At 47.6% G+C, this 12,102-nt stretch overlaps 1 long non-coding RNA gene across 1 annotated transcript; it reads right to left on the bottom strand.

Annotated features, from left to right (window-relative positions):
- Window positions 1-1,920: 1,920 nt before the first annotated feature.
- LOC134479271 (uncharacterized) lies at window positions 1,921-5,521 on the bottom strand. The gene is made up of 2 exons (XR_010052401.1): window positions 3,342-5,521; window positions 1,921-2,917 (listed from the first exon to the last, which is right to left on the bottom strand). It is a non-coding gene; the product is annotated as an uncharacterized LOC134479271 (long non-coding RNA).
- Window positions 5,522-12,102: the final 6,581 nt, after the last annotated feature.

Below are 12,102 nucleotides of genomic sequence, written 5' to 3'. Positions count from 1 at the left end.
GATCCATTCTAAGTGACTGTGTATAGCGTGTGGAGTGTAGATTGAGAGTCTCTTCCATATGATGTCTGTGTGCAGACCCAGTGCTGCTCCCTGAAAGACCGCATCTTCTACACTGAGTTATCTTTGAGGCTTTGTCAGACATCAGTTGCTCTTATGCGTCTGTTTCTGAACCATATTCCACACCGGAGAGCAGTAGATCTTCATTTCTCTTCCTCGGAGCCACATTGTCTCAACTCTCGTGGCTTTATAGAATGGAAGCTGGGTCACATGAATTATCTGACTCTGTTCTTTTTCAAAAGTATTTTGTTTGTTTCTGATCTTTTGACTTTCTATGTTTCTTTTTACTTTAGTTTTATAGGGAAAAAAGGACACAGAATTTATTATAGCCTAAGACATACAATATTATCTGTGCTTGGAGAGATAGATAGATAGATAGATAGATAGATAGATAGATAGATAGATGATAGTGTGTGTGTGTGTGTGTGTGTGTGTGTGTGTGTGTGTGTGTGTGTGTGTGTGTGATACTGTAGGTCAGGATTCTTGGAGTCACTGTATAGCCCAGGCTAGCCTCTAATTCTCCACAATCGCCCTGTCTCAGCCAGACTGGTGGGATTACAGATGTGAGCCACCGCACTCAGCTCCGTGTGCACCTTAGAATCTGGTTGTTTTGGGTTTTGAAGCTGAGTCTCATGCAGCCCAGGATGGCCTTGAACTCACTATGCTACCAAAGATAACCTTAAACTCCTAATCCTCCTGCAAAGGACTGCACGCTCGTGGCAGCTGTCTGTTGAAGTCCGCACTGCTGTTCACGGTTATACCACAAAGGCAAACTTAGCTGGTTATTCCTGTAATCCTAAACTCTGGAAGGTGAGGTAGAAGAAGGATCAAGGATACCCTAACCTACACAGTAAGACTCTGTCCAAGAAAAAAAGAAGGCAGTGTTGGCATAGTGACACTGTTGCTGTCTAAGGGCCTTGATCAGGTTTGTCTTCGCTGCTAAAGAATTAAAAGACAGAGCGATAGGGACACCAACCCACGCAACAAACTTTCAGCCCCAAATTTATCCTGTCTACATGAAATGCAGGGACAGGAGATGGAGCAGAGACTGAGAGAACAGCCAACCAATAAGCAGCCCAACTTGAGACCCATCCCAAGGGCAAGCACCAGTCCCTAACACTATTAATAATTTGTTATGTTTGCACAGGAGTCTAGCATGGTTGTCCTCTGAGAGCCTCCACCCAGCAGCTGACTCGGATGGATGGAGACACCCACAGCCAAACAGTGGATGGGGCTTGGGGAAAGGATCGGAGGCCCCAAAGGGGATATGAACTCTGAGGGAAGATATCCAGAGTCAGCTCACCCGAAGCCTTGGAGCTCTCAGAGACTGAACCACCAAAGAACATACACAGGCTGGACCCAGGCCTCCCCTCACGTATGTAGCTGATGTGCAGCTTGGTCTTCACGTGGGCTCCAAACAACTGGAGTGGGGCTATTCCAAAAGCCGTTGCCTGTACATGGGACATGTTCCTCTAGCTGGGCGGCCTTGTCTGGCCTCCGTGGAAGAGGAAGCGCCTAGCCTCCCAGAGACTTGAAGTGCCAGAGCCGGGGTGGGGGTGGGGGTTGGGGGAGGTACCTGATCAGAGGAGAAGGGGAGGGAGAGGGGGAAGAATTGTGGGAGGGGGTGACCAGGAGGGGGGCAATAAACAGGATGTAAAGTAAATAAAGAAAAGAAAGAAAACGGAAAAAGAATTAAAAGGCGGAAAACTCTCAAGCCCCAACAGGCATCAGCAGAGAAAATCTTAACCGCAGCAGACAGGATCAGCCCATAAAGAGAAGCTTTTAGTAGAGATGGAGAAACACTCACAGCAGGACACATCAAGCACGGCCAGGGCCCTCTACAAAGCAGGAAGCAGACTTCAGTTCCACTTCTCCCAAAGAGCTGGGGTTTTAAGAGTATTTAATTAAGTGTAAAGCAGTGCTAGGTCTCAAACCCCAGCACACCCAGCTTCCTACCCCAAACTCCAGCTGGACTGGGTTGCCCTGTATAATCAGCTAGAGTCTGAGGGATGCTGGGAGCACCTGATGGCCAGGCCCATCCATTTTGATATGTTAATTAGGCAGCTCTCTGTTAGTCCCAGGTTTGAGACAGTGGTTTGAACAGACAGGGCAGCCGATACTTTGGCATAAGCCTGTCCTGATCTGGCTTGGAGGAGCCCTCCAATTCAATCGACAAGGAGCCCTCCTGGAGAGAATGAAAGTCAAAGAGGTCTTTTGTTTTAAGCTGCCAGGCTTTAGTCTCCGGCCAGCCATCTTGGAAGTTCTCCATGTTTCTTACCTAGACATGGCCTCTGTCCCCGTCTGTCTACCTCTCTGCCCAAATCCCAGCTCTGGTACTTTCCATAACTCAAAGAAGATATTTGATAGCCTTAACGAAGCTCAACTCCCCGCTCTACAAAATGGTGGCCACGCAGGCTCTATTTTTATAGGATCTTGGGTGCTCTCTGTGAACACATTAAGGCATAGCAGGAGCCACTGGTGTAGCCCAGTGATAAAGCGCTTGCCTGATAGATGGCAGAGACTGGCTTTAGTCCACAGCACCACAAAAACCAGAAACAATACTAGTACGCGGTAAGTCAGTGATAAATGTTTGTCTCAGTTTTCCTCCTCTCTGAAATCCTATTAGAGCAAGTACTGAGCCCTGCTGACTTTCCCACTGAGCCCTCTTGAGGCTTTGAGGCTTTGAGGCCATAGACTAGACCACTTATCAGATTGCCCTGGCCATCGTGGACGATCAATAGACAGCCGCTCTTGTGTCAGGAGACTGCTCCTCTCCGTAATCAAACTTCATAAACCAAGCACTTCGTGAGCTCTGGGTTTGCTGGTGACAAGGACCAGGCTGAGCTCTGACTGCTGTCTCCTGCAACACAGAAACAGAAAGTAAGGCTGAGCTCTCTCTCCTCTTGTTCTGGGTGTGGAAGAGTTTGCCCGCAGCACCAGGGATTATCTGAGAGAAAAGCTCCAGTGTCCCAGATCTACCATGTCCTCTGCAGGGAGGCTCAGACTCGCCCTCCTGGGTAAGGAAGCTGGGTGGAGGGTCGATTTTGGTGTCACTTTTTCCCTAAATATTTTAATAACTTTTTCCAAAATGACCTAATCCAAGCCCAAACTCTTAGTCAATCCTTGGCGTACAGTTCTGTGAGCTTGGAGATTCAATGCCTACACACTTGTAGAGATGCAGCCTGCCCATGAGGAAGCTGCTGTGCCCTTCAGCTCTCAAGCGTCTGTAGAGATCTGTGCTGAAACCACGTGTGAACAAGAATCCGAGAATCCCGGTGACTTACTTTTGACCAACATTAAATCCCCACTCTGCATTCCAGACGAACCCAAGAGGGCAGCGTGCTCAGTTCTATTCTGTTGAGGGGAGAAAATGCAAACAAATATTAAGCTGCTCACATAATTGTTGGTAGAACAATGTCTGTCAAACATATTGCCTCATTAACCCAAAATTGAATGAACAGCAAGAAGAACAAAGGCTGCTGAGATAGCTCTGATTTCGGCAGCGCTCCTCTCAATGCTTAGAAGACTGGAAAACCAACTTTGTTATGAGTGAGTGGTTTTATTTCCATAGGGGAGATATTTCTCATTTCCACTCTCGTATAAAACAGGAAGACACTTTTAGAAGATAATAGCATATAAAAATAAATGCGTTGGAAGCTGGGCATCAGAGGTACCTACCTTTGATACCAGCATTCTGGAAGCAGAGACAGGTGGATCTCTGAGTTTCAGGCCAGCCTGGTCCACATGAGACTCTCCCAAAATCAAAACCAAAACCAATAATTTCTAATGTAGGTGAAGAGAGTTTGTGGTGGCTCACATCCATAATGCCACTACTCAGGATCTAGAATCACCTAGAAACAAGCCTCTGGGCTTGTCTGTGAGGCTCATATAGTTTGGGTTAAAGAGGTGGGAAGACCTGTCCACTGTGGGTGGCACCATCCCCTAGGCTAGGTCCTAGACTGAACAGAAAGGAGAAAGCCAGCAGAGCACAAACTTTCATCTTTCTCTTCTTCCTGATTGTAGCTGCCCCAAGCTTTGGTGTCACCCTAGACTGACTGTACCTCAAACTGTGAGCTAAAGAAACCCTTTCCTCTTTAAGTTGCTTTCATCAGCATTTTGTCACAGCAAGAAAGTGACTAACACATCATCATCTGAGCTCTGGTACCTACCGGACTGGAAAGATGTGGGTAGATCTTCCCAGAGTAAGAACAGAGGATGAAAAGTGTCACTGTGCCTCACTACAGTCTTCCACTTCCTGGTTTGATTCCGAAAGCATACATACTGTCAGCCAATCGAGCCTGCATTTAGAGTATGTGATGGAAGGAAGTGTGCCCCACAGCAGGGACCTTGAGCCCAGGAGACTGGGAACCCATGGAACCTCCCCATCCTCCTGGAGCATGCTTCTATCCAGTTGTGTCTCTGCAGCAGCCCATACCCGCCTAACAGCAGAAGCAATCCTAGGTTTCTCCTGCACGTGCTGTTTCTGTCTTCATTCCTTCCCGAGTTATCATCAAGTCAAGGAATCCTTCAGGAAATCACTGTAATCTCCTCAGGTGTGTGCTACAAGCCCCCAAAGGTGATTCAAGTGTGCCCAGGTAATTCTTCAGGGCTGAATTAGAGGAAGAATAAACGAGCTGTTAAAAAGCTCAGCTGCTCTTTAGCATGACCGTGCTTCTCTCTCCAGCGGCGGCCAGGCCAGCGGCAGCAGAGGCCTTGCGGACAGGCTCAGTCTCCCGCTCTTCCAGTGGACCTAACTCACCTTCTTTGCTCTGAGCAAACTGCTGCTGGCTGTGATGTCACCATTGTGTCAACAGTGTGTCACGGTGAGGCGGAGAAAATACTTAGCAGAGCGAACTGAGATAAAGGTTTCAGTAAGCAGTCTGCTATTAAACAGACATAAACACAGCAGGCCAGTTCTCAGGGAGAGTCACTTTGTTGAGAAGGAGCGGGTAGGAAATGTCATGGGACATTTGAGTGGGGTGGGATTGTAATGGCTAAGAGTGCAGCTCACTATCTAGTTAGGTGGCGTCTTAGTTAGGGATTCTGTTGCTGTGAGGAAATACCATGACTGAGGCAACTCTTATAAAGAACCCGGTTCACTGGGGCTGGCTTACAGTTTCAGAGGTTCCGTCCATTTTATCATCACAACAGGAAGCACAGCAGCATCCAGGCAGGCGTGGTGCTGTAGGAATTGCTGAGAGTTCTGCATCTGGATCTGTGATGTGCTTCCTCCAACAAGGCCACACCCACTCTAACAAGGCCACACCTCCCAAGCTGAGAACCGCTAATTTAGCCATCCTGCTCATCGAGTGATTTTTGTCTCCATGCTTGGTTCCTGCAGATTACGCCAGAAATGCAATTTTTAAAATACTAACTGGCTGACCCACATGGACGCTCTCCAAGCTGAAACCACAGTAAATACCCTGCACTCCTAGACTCTAACCCAGGCCTAGGGGGACAGTGAGAGGCCTTTCCCTGAGCTCATAATAAAGACCCTTGTGTTTACATCAGAATTAGCTCCTTGGGGTTGGGGATTTAGCTCAGTGGTAGAGCGCTTGCCTAGCGCTTGGAGTTTGGTCCCCAGCTCCTATAAAAATTAAAAAAACAGAATTAGCTCCTTGGCTGTCTTTGGGGTCCCCATGACTTGGGCATGACACTAACAGTGCCACCTCCTATGGGCCAAGCATTCAAACACAGGAGTGTACGGAGCCATTCCTATTCAAATAACCACAGGTAGTGGATGTTGAAACCCCCTTTGTCCTTCCTCCAGACTGGCCATTTGGGGTGAGGCCCCAGGGGCTTTGGGAGTTAGGCTCCAACTGTTTATATGAGACATTTATACAGGTCAGAGCCAGTGGACAGCAAACACTCCACGTCTGCTTGTTAGAGGGTGGAGAAGGACAGTTGTGATTTTTGGCCTTTAATTTTTGTCTCTTCGCTTGCTGCCGCCTTTGCCAAAGTCTCTAGGAAACATCCTAAGGACAGTGGATCCTCCTTAGAGCCTCGTTAGGGTCCTCGTGGGTGTCAGGAAATCCTGTAAGGAAAATCAGAGATGAAGTTCTTGTGGTGGGGGCAGGCGGCAGGAGTGGGTAGCTGGGGGTGCCCTGGAGAGGGGCCGGATTCCTCTCGCACTTCCTGTTCCTGCTTCCCAACTTGACAGCTTTGCTTTGTGTTGCCATCTTCTCTAGAACAGGCTGGCCTTGAACTTGCTATCCAGCAGAAGACGGTCTTGAGCTCCTGATCCCCCTCTGTAAGTGCTTTAAGCTTACGGGTTCTCTACTTGTTCCCGCCTCGCGGAGATGACTCCCGCACAGAGAATATTCACCAACAGAATTTCAACAAACAAAAACTCAGCAGCAACAGCGTCCACCAGTGCAGACTGTGCCAGCAGCTGGACTCCACACTGTCTCTGGGTGTTTCCGTTTTAACTTTTTCCATCTGTTAAGTGGAAATGTTCTTGGGGCATGTCCACCTTTAGTCTAAACGGGTTATTAATAGGAATAACAAAAGAAGCTATGATATTTTTAAGCAGAGAAAAAGAGATTTGTTTGTTTGTTCGTTTGCCTGTTTTTCATGGGGTTTCACGTATCCTCAGCTGACCTCAAATTCACTACACAGCCACTGATGACCACATGGTGGTCCCCTGCTTCCACCGTCCTAGTTTTGGGATTCCAGATATGCACCATGTCTTAGTCAGGGTTTCTATTCCTGCACAAACATCATGACCAAGAAGCAAGTTGGGGAAGAAAGGGTTTATTCAACTTACACTTCCACATTGCTGTTCATCACCAAAGGAAGTCAGGACTGGAATCAAGCAGGTCAGGAAGCAGGAGCTGATGCAGAGGCCATGGAGGGATGTTACTTACTGGATTGCTTCCCCTGACTTGCTCAGCTTGCTCTCCTATAGAACCCAGGACTACCAGTCCAGGGACGGCACCATCTACAATGGGCTGGGCCCTTCCTCTTTGATCGGTAGTTGAGAAATTGCCTTACAGCTGGGTCTCATGGAGGCATTTCTCCTTTCTCTGTGATGACTGGAGTTTATGTCCAGTTGACACAGAACCAGCCAGCACACACCACAACACCTTGTTTTTAATGGTCTGTTTTCTCCTCTCAGCATTGAGTCCCAGCATCGAGCTGTGCACTTCTAGAAGTCATGAACAAGCTCTACTTTCCCAGAGCAATAACACAGAGTCTCCAGTTCATTAAACTTGCCTGACCTGAACTAGCAGTGGCTGAGACCTGGAAATGATGTGTCCCTCTGTTACTGGGTTGGTTTGCTTGTCAACTGAAAGGATACGTTATTGGAACAAGGAGACAGATTCATTTGAAAACCAACAAATCAAAGACGAGTCTCTTAGTAGGTGTTCTATTGCTGTGAAGAGACACCATGACCACAGCAACTCTGATAAGGACGGCATTTAATTGGGGCAGGCTTACAGGTTCAGAGGTTCAGTCCATTATCATCACAGCAGAAAGCAGGCAGGCGCTGGAGTAGCAACCAGAGGCCATATCCCCATATGTAGGCAGAGGGAGAGAGACGGGCAGGCTCGGGCTTCTGACACCTCAAAACCTAGCTCCAGTGACACACTTCCTCTGACAAGGCCACACCTCCTAATCCTTCTAATCCTTTCAAATAGTGCCCCTCCCTGGTGCGTAAATTTTCAACACAGGAACCCATGAGAGCCATTCTTATTCAAACTGTCACACAGTGCTATCACTTACAAAAAAACATTAGAGGATCAGAGACAGAGAGTTTTTGTTGGGAGAGAGAGGGAGAACATGGATGAAGACAGACTTGCTGAGTGGGGTCTACACCCTCCACAGCATACACTTCTTCTCTTCCACCAGAATATCGTGAGACAACAGCTGACCTTAGTTGCCTAAGCCACTCTCGATAATTCTTTAAACAAACACATTTATTTCCGTTGGAGTTGAACATTATTCTACTTCTAATTAAAGAACACCCCCCCCCCGAAATGCTCAGCCCATTTTCGGGTGTTATTGAAGACCATTAGATACATACTAGGCTCTGTAAATCTATCAAAAACTTACTGGTGAGTATATTTTTACAATTCATAACTGGAGTTTCAAGGCCTGGGCTCTGGCAGCTCCAGAAAGCCAGGGTGAATCCCCCGGCCATCATGTCAATTAAAGGAACATGATAGAGAAAAGACAGAAGAGGTTTACTGTTTGTCTCTCTCTCTCTGTCTCATGAGACAGAATCTCCCCATGTAGCTCTAGCTGGCCTGGAATTCACTGTCTAGACCAGGCTGTAAATGTGTATGAAGGGATGTCAGAGAATAACTTGAAGAAGTTCTCTCCTACTACATGAGCCATCTAGCAAATGGTAAATGACCCTATCAGCAGAGCATTTAGGTTTAAACAGAGGATGGATTCTGGCAAGGGTCAAGGTGAAGCACTGCGTAGACTTAGCTGGCATAGGATTCACTATCTAGATCAGGCTGGCTTCAAACTCACAAAAGAGTGACCTGCCAAGGTGTGACCCCCTCCCATCATTGTGTCAGTCTGCAAAAGTCTTCGGAAGGTTTTATCTGAGGGGACAAGTCAGATCTCGGGTGATGGTTACTCCTGCCTCCTCTGGGAAGTGGGGATTCTGCCTGCTGAAGTTTTGTTTTTCCTGGGAGCCAGGATGACTGCAGGTTTAGGAGTGTGAGCTTTCTCAGTGTCCTCTGCCAAAGCAAAGCGGATGGAGACACATGCAGGGATGGTGTCCCGCCCTCAGTCATCTGTGGGTCACGCTAAAGCCAGGGCCGTTCAACAAAAGCAGCTTCTCAGGGGCTCTTTCGAAACCACCACAAAGCAATATTGACCACGACACTCAGCTTGTTCTCACTGGGGAGGCCCTTCAGACCCGAGCAGGCCTCATGAGCAGCTGGAGACCAGAGAGAAGAGTGACTATAGTGGGTATTTCAGTGGGACTTGATGAGAGCTACTGAGACTGAAGGCCACAGCTCGAGATTTTGGAGGCCAGAAGTTTGAAATTATAGGTTATAAACATGGCTTATTTGATTTTAGTTTATTGTAGCAAGACATGGTGGCACACACCTTTAATCCCAGCCCTTCGGAGGCAGAGGAAGACAGATCTCTGTGAGTTTAAAGTCAGCCTGGTCTACAGAGGTGAATCCAGGTCAGCCAAGACTATATAGTGAGACCCGGTCTTAAAAACAAACAACCCAAACAAATATATATATATATATATATATATATATATAAATATATATATACATACATATATACATATATATGCTGCACAAATATATGTGCACAAATATATATACATATATTTATATATACATACAAATATATATATATATATTTATATGCATGTATGTATAACAGAAATCAGGGGAGATAGAGAATTCAAATGTAACGTGTCCCTGAGGTTTCTGCGACAGCCTTATTTCCACACCCCGATTTTGACTTCACGTTTCCCTCTGGGAGCAGTGGGTGCTGGCTACTAGGATGGGAGCCCAAACTGAAAGATCAAAGTGGAGCTTCAGACTGAGCGGAGTCTCTGGGTTCACGGCCTGGGGAAGGCTGACCCCTGGTGGCTGCATTGGGCCTTGCAACTGCTGCCTGCTAGACCTGGCTAGGTAGGCTCTTGCAGACCTCTGTGAAGAAGAGTAGGTGGTTGTGGGGAAAACAGCCGGTAAGTGAGGTGGGTTCAGAGCCACGTGATTATTTTCAAATTTATCGGCTAGACAACAGGAGACAAACATCATAAACTCATATCACTGTCTTAGGTAATTCGGGAGCAGTAAGGAGGAAAGCCTGGGAAAGGGTGGGTGGGTGGGTTGGTCATGCTGGCTTGGTTTACCTGCTTGTTTCTTGAGACTTTTTCTCTGTGTAGCCATGGACACCTCCAACTTGAAACTTGACTGAGGAGAATCTTGAACTAATCTTTCTGCCTCTACCTCCCAGTGCTGGGACTACAGGTATGTTCCTCCATGATCCGCCGTAGACTGAGCAATCCGGCTTGCCTGCTTTTCTATATGACAACCTTTCTCTTTAGGTCTGGGGCAGGACACCGGGGCATGACACGCATCCAGATTAGATGTCCTGACAGCGCATTTCTCAGGAGGCGTTCCTACTGCTAAGAGAGACGTGGTGATTGCACTCAGAAAGGCCCCGGGTGCTGAATCATTTTGAACCCAACGGCGGCAAGCACGACCCACCTGAGTCGGTCAAGGAGACAGATCTAGGCGCAAAAAGAGATAGAGAGACATGTCTTATCTCCCACCACAGGACTGAGGAAACGTGCCTGCTGGTTCTTTCTTCAGAACTACAGAGGCCACTTTTAAAGTCACTTGGATGACTTTACAGAACTCCCCTCACAGATCCACTAGCTGCTTTTCTCCTCAGAAATCAGGCCCCGCCCCACTGCCCACTCTCCCAGAAGTCTGGCAACCCAAGCGTGCCGTGGCCAACCATCCTTCCTGTAGCCTTAAGCCTGAGACAATCTTGAATTCTAAGTTTACTCTATTTTAAGATGTACTTTTATTTCTGTGTGTGTCTATGTGTACTGTGTGTGTGTAAATACCTGATATGTCAGAAGAGGAAGGCTTCGGATCTTTTGGGGCTGGGATTACAGGTGGGTGAGATCTGCCCATCGAGGGCCCTCTGCAAGAGCAGCTATGACGTTAGTCGTTAAAAAACTTTATTATTTTATGTAAATGGGTATATTGACTCTGTGTGTGTGTGTGTGTGTGTGTGTGTGTGTGTGTGTGCCCCATGTGTGTGCCTGTTGTCTGAGGAGGCCAGAAACAGCCATTAGAGCCCCCTGGATTTACAAATGACTCTGAGCTGCCACCATGTAGGTGCTGGGAATTGAACCAAGTGTGCCAGTAAGGAGCAGCCAGTGTTCTTAGCCCCTGCACAACTTCTCCAGCTCCAACGTTAGCCTTGCTATGCAGTGCCTTTCCCTTTCTAGTACATAGGATGGGATGTGCTACCCCACCCTCAAACCTGTAAGGCACAGAAATTCCCTTTGAGTCATGGAACTGAATGAAGGGTCTGTCTTTTCCCCTTCAGAACATCAGCCAAGCTCTCCTAAGGAAGCTGGTTTAGGACCAGAAGCCTTGATTTCTCAGTTCAGGCCACGATGAAGGTAGGGGATCAGGGCTGGACAGTTCTATGTCAACTTGACACAAGCTATAGTCACCTGAGAAAAGGAATCTCAATTGAGAAAAATGCCTCCGTAAGATGGGGCTGTAGACAGGCCCAGAGGGCATTTTCTTAATTAGTGACAGATGCGGGAGGACCCAGCCCATTGTGAAAGGGGACACTCCTGGGCTGGTAGTCCTGAGTTCTGTAAGAAAACAGCCGGAACAAGCAATGAGGTGTAATACAGCATCCTCCATGGCCGCTGCCCCTACCTGCAGGTTCCTGCCTTGTTTGAGTTCCTGTCCTGACCTTTGATGGTGCAGTGGGATGTGGAAGAGTAAGCCAAATAAATCCTTTCCTCCCCAAGTTGGTTTGGTTGTGATGTTTTCTCACAGGTATAATTACGAAGCACATTCCAGATGCCACGTGCTTTGCTGATGAAATGGAGCTCCGAGTTTATCAAATTATCAGTATGTTCATCTGCCTCAGATACATAGCAGCAAGACAATGAGGTAGGTAGTGACTACAGGTGTCACTCCAGACCTGGGGCCTCCATTCTGGATTCTGTTACCATCAGCCCCCAGCCTCCTGCCTGTGCAGAGAAAGCGGTACATCCCCATGAAGCACTTCACGTGGAATGTAGGCAGAAGGAAATGAAAGAAATCACCCACATCACCTACTTACTGTCTACAACCCCCCACATCACCTACCTACCGTCTACAACCCCCCATCACCTACCTACTGTCTACAACCCCCCCATCACCTACTGTCTACAACCCCCACATCACCTACTTACTGTCTACAATCCCCCACATCACCTACCTACTGTCTACAACCCCCCCATCACCTACTGTCTACAACCCCCAAATCACCTATTTACTGTCTACAATCCCCCACATCACCTACCTACTGTCTACA

This window comes from Rattus norvegicus, chromosome 6, assembly GCF_036323735.1.
Source record: "Rattus norvegicus strain BN/NHsdMcwi chromosome 6, GRCr8, whole genome shotgun sequence".
Classification (NCBI taxonomy): domain Eukaryota; kingdom Metazoa; phylum Chordata; class Mammalia; order Rodentia; family Muridae; genus Rattus; species Rattus norvegicus.
The sequence above is the reverse complement of the archived record's forward strand: the minus strand, read 5'-3'. Positions and strand labels throughout refer to the sequence as shown.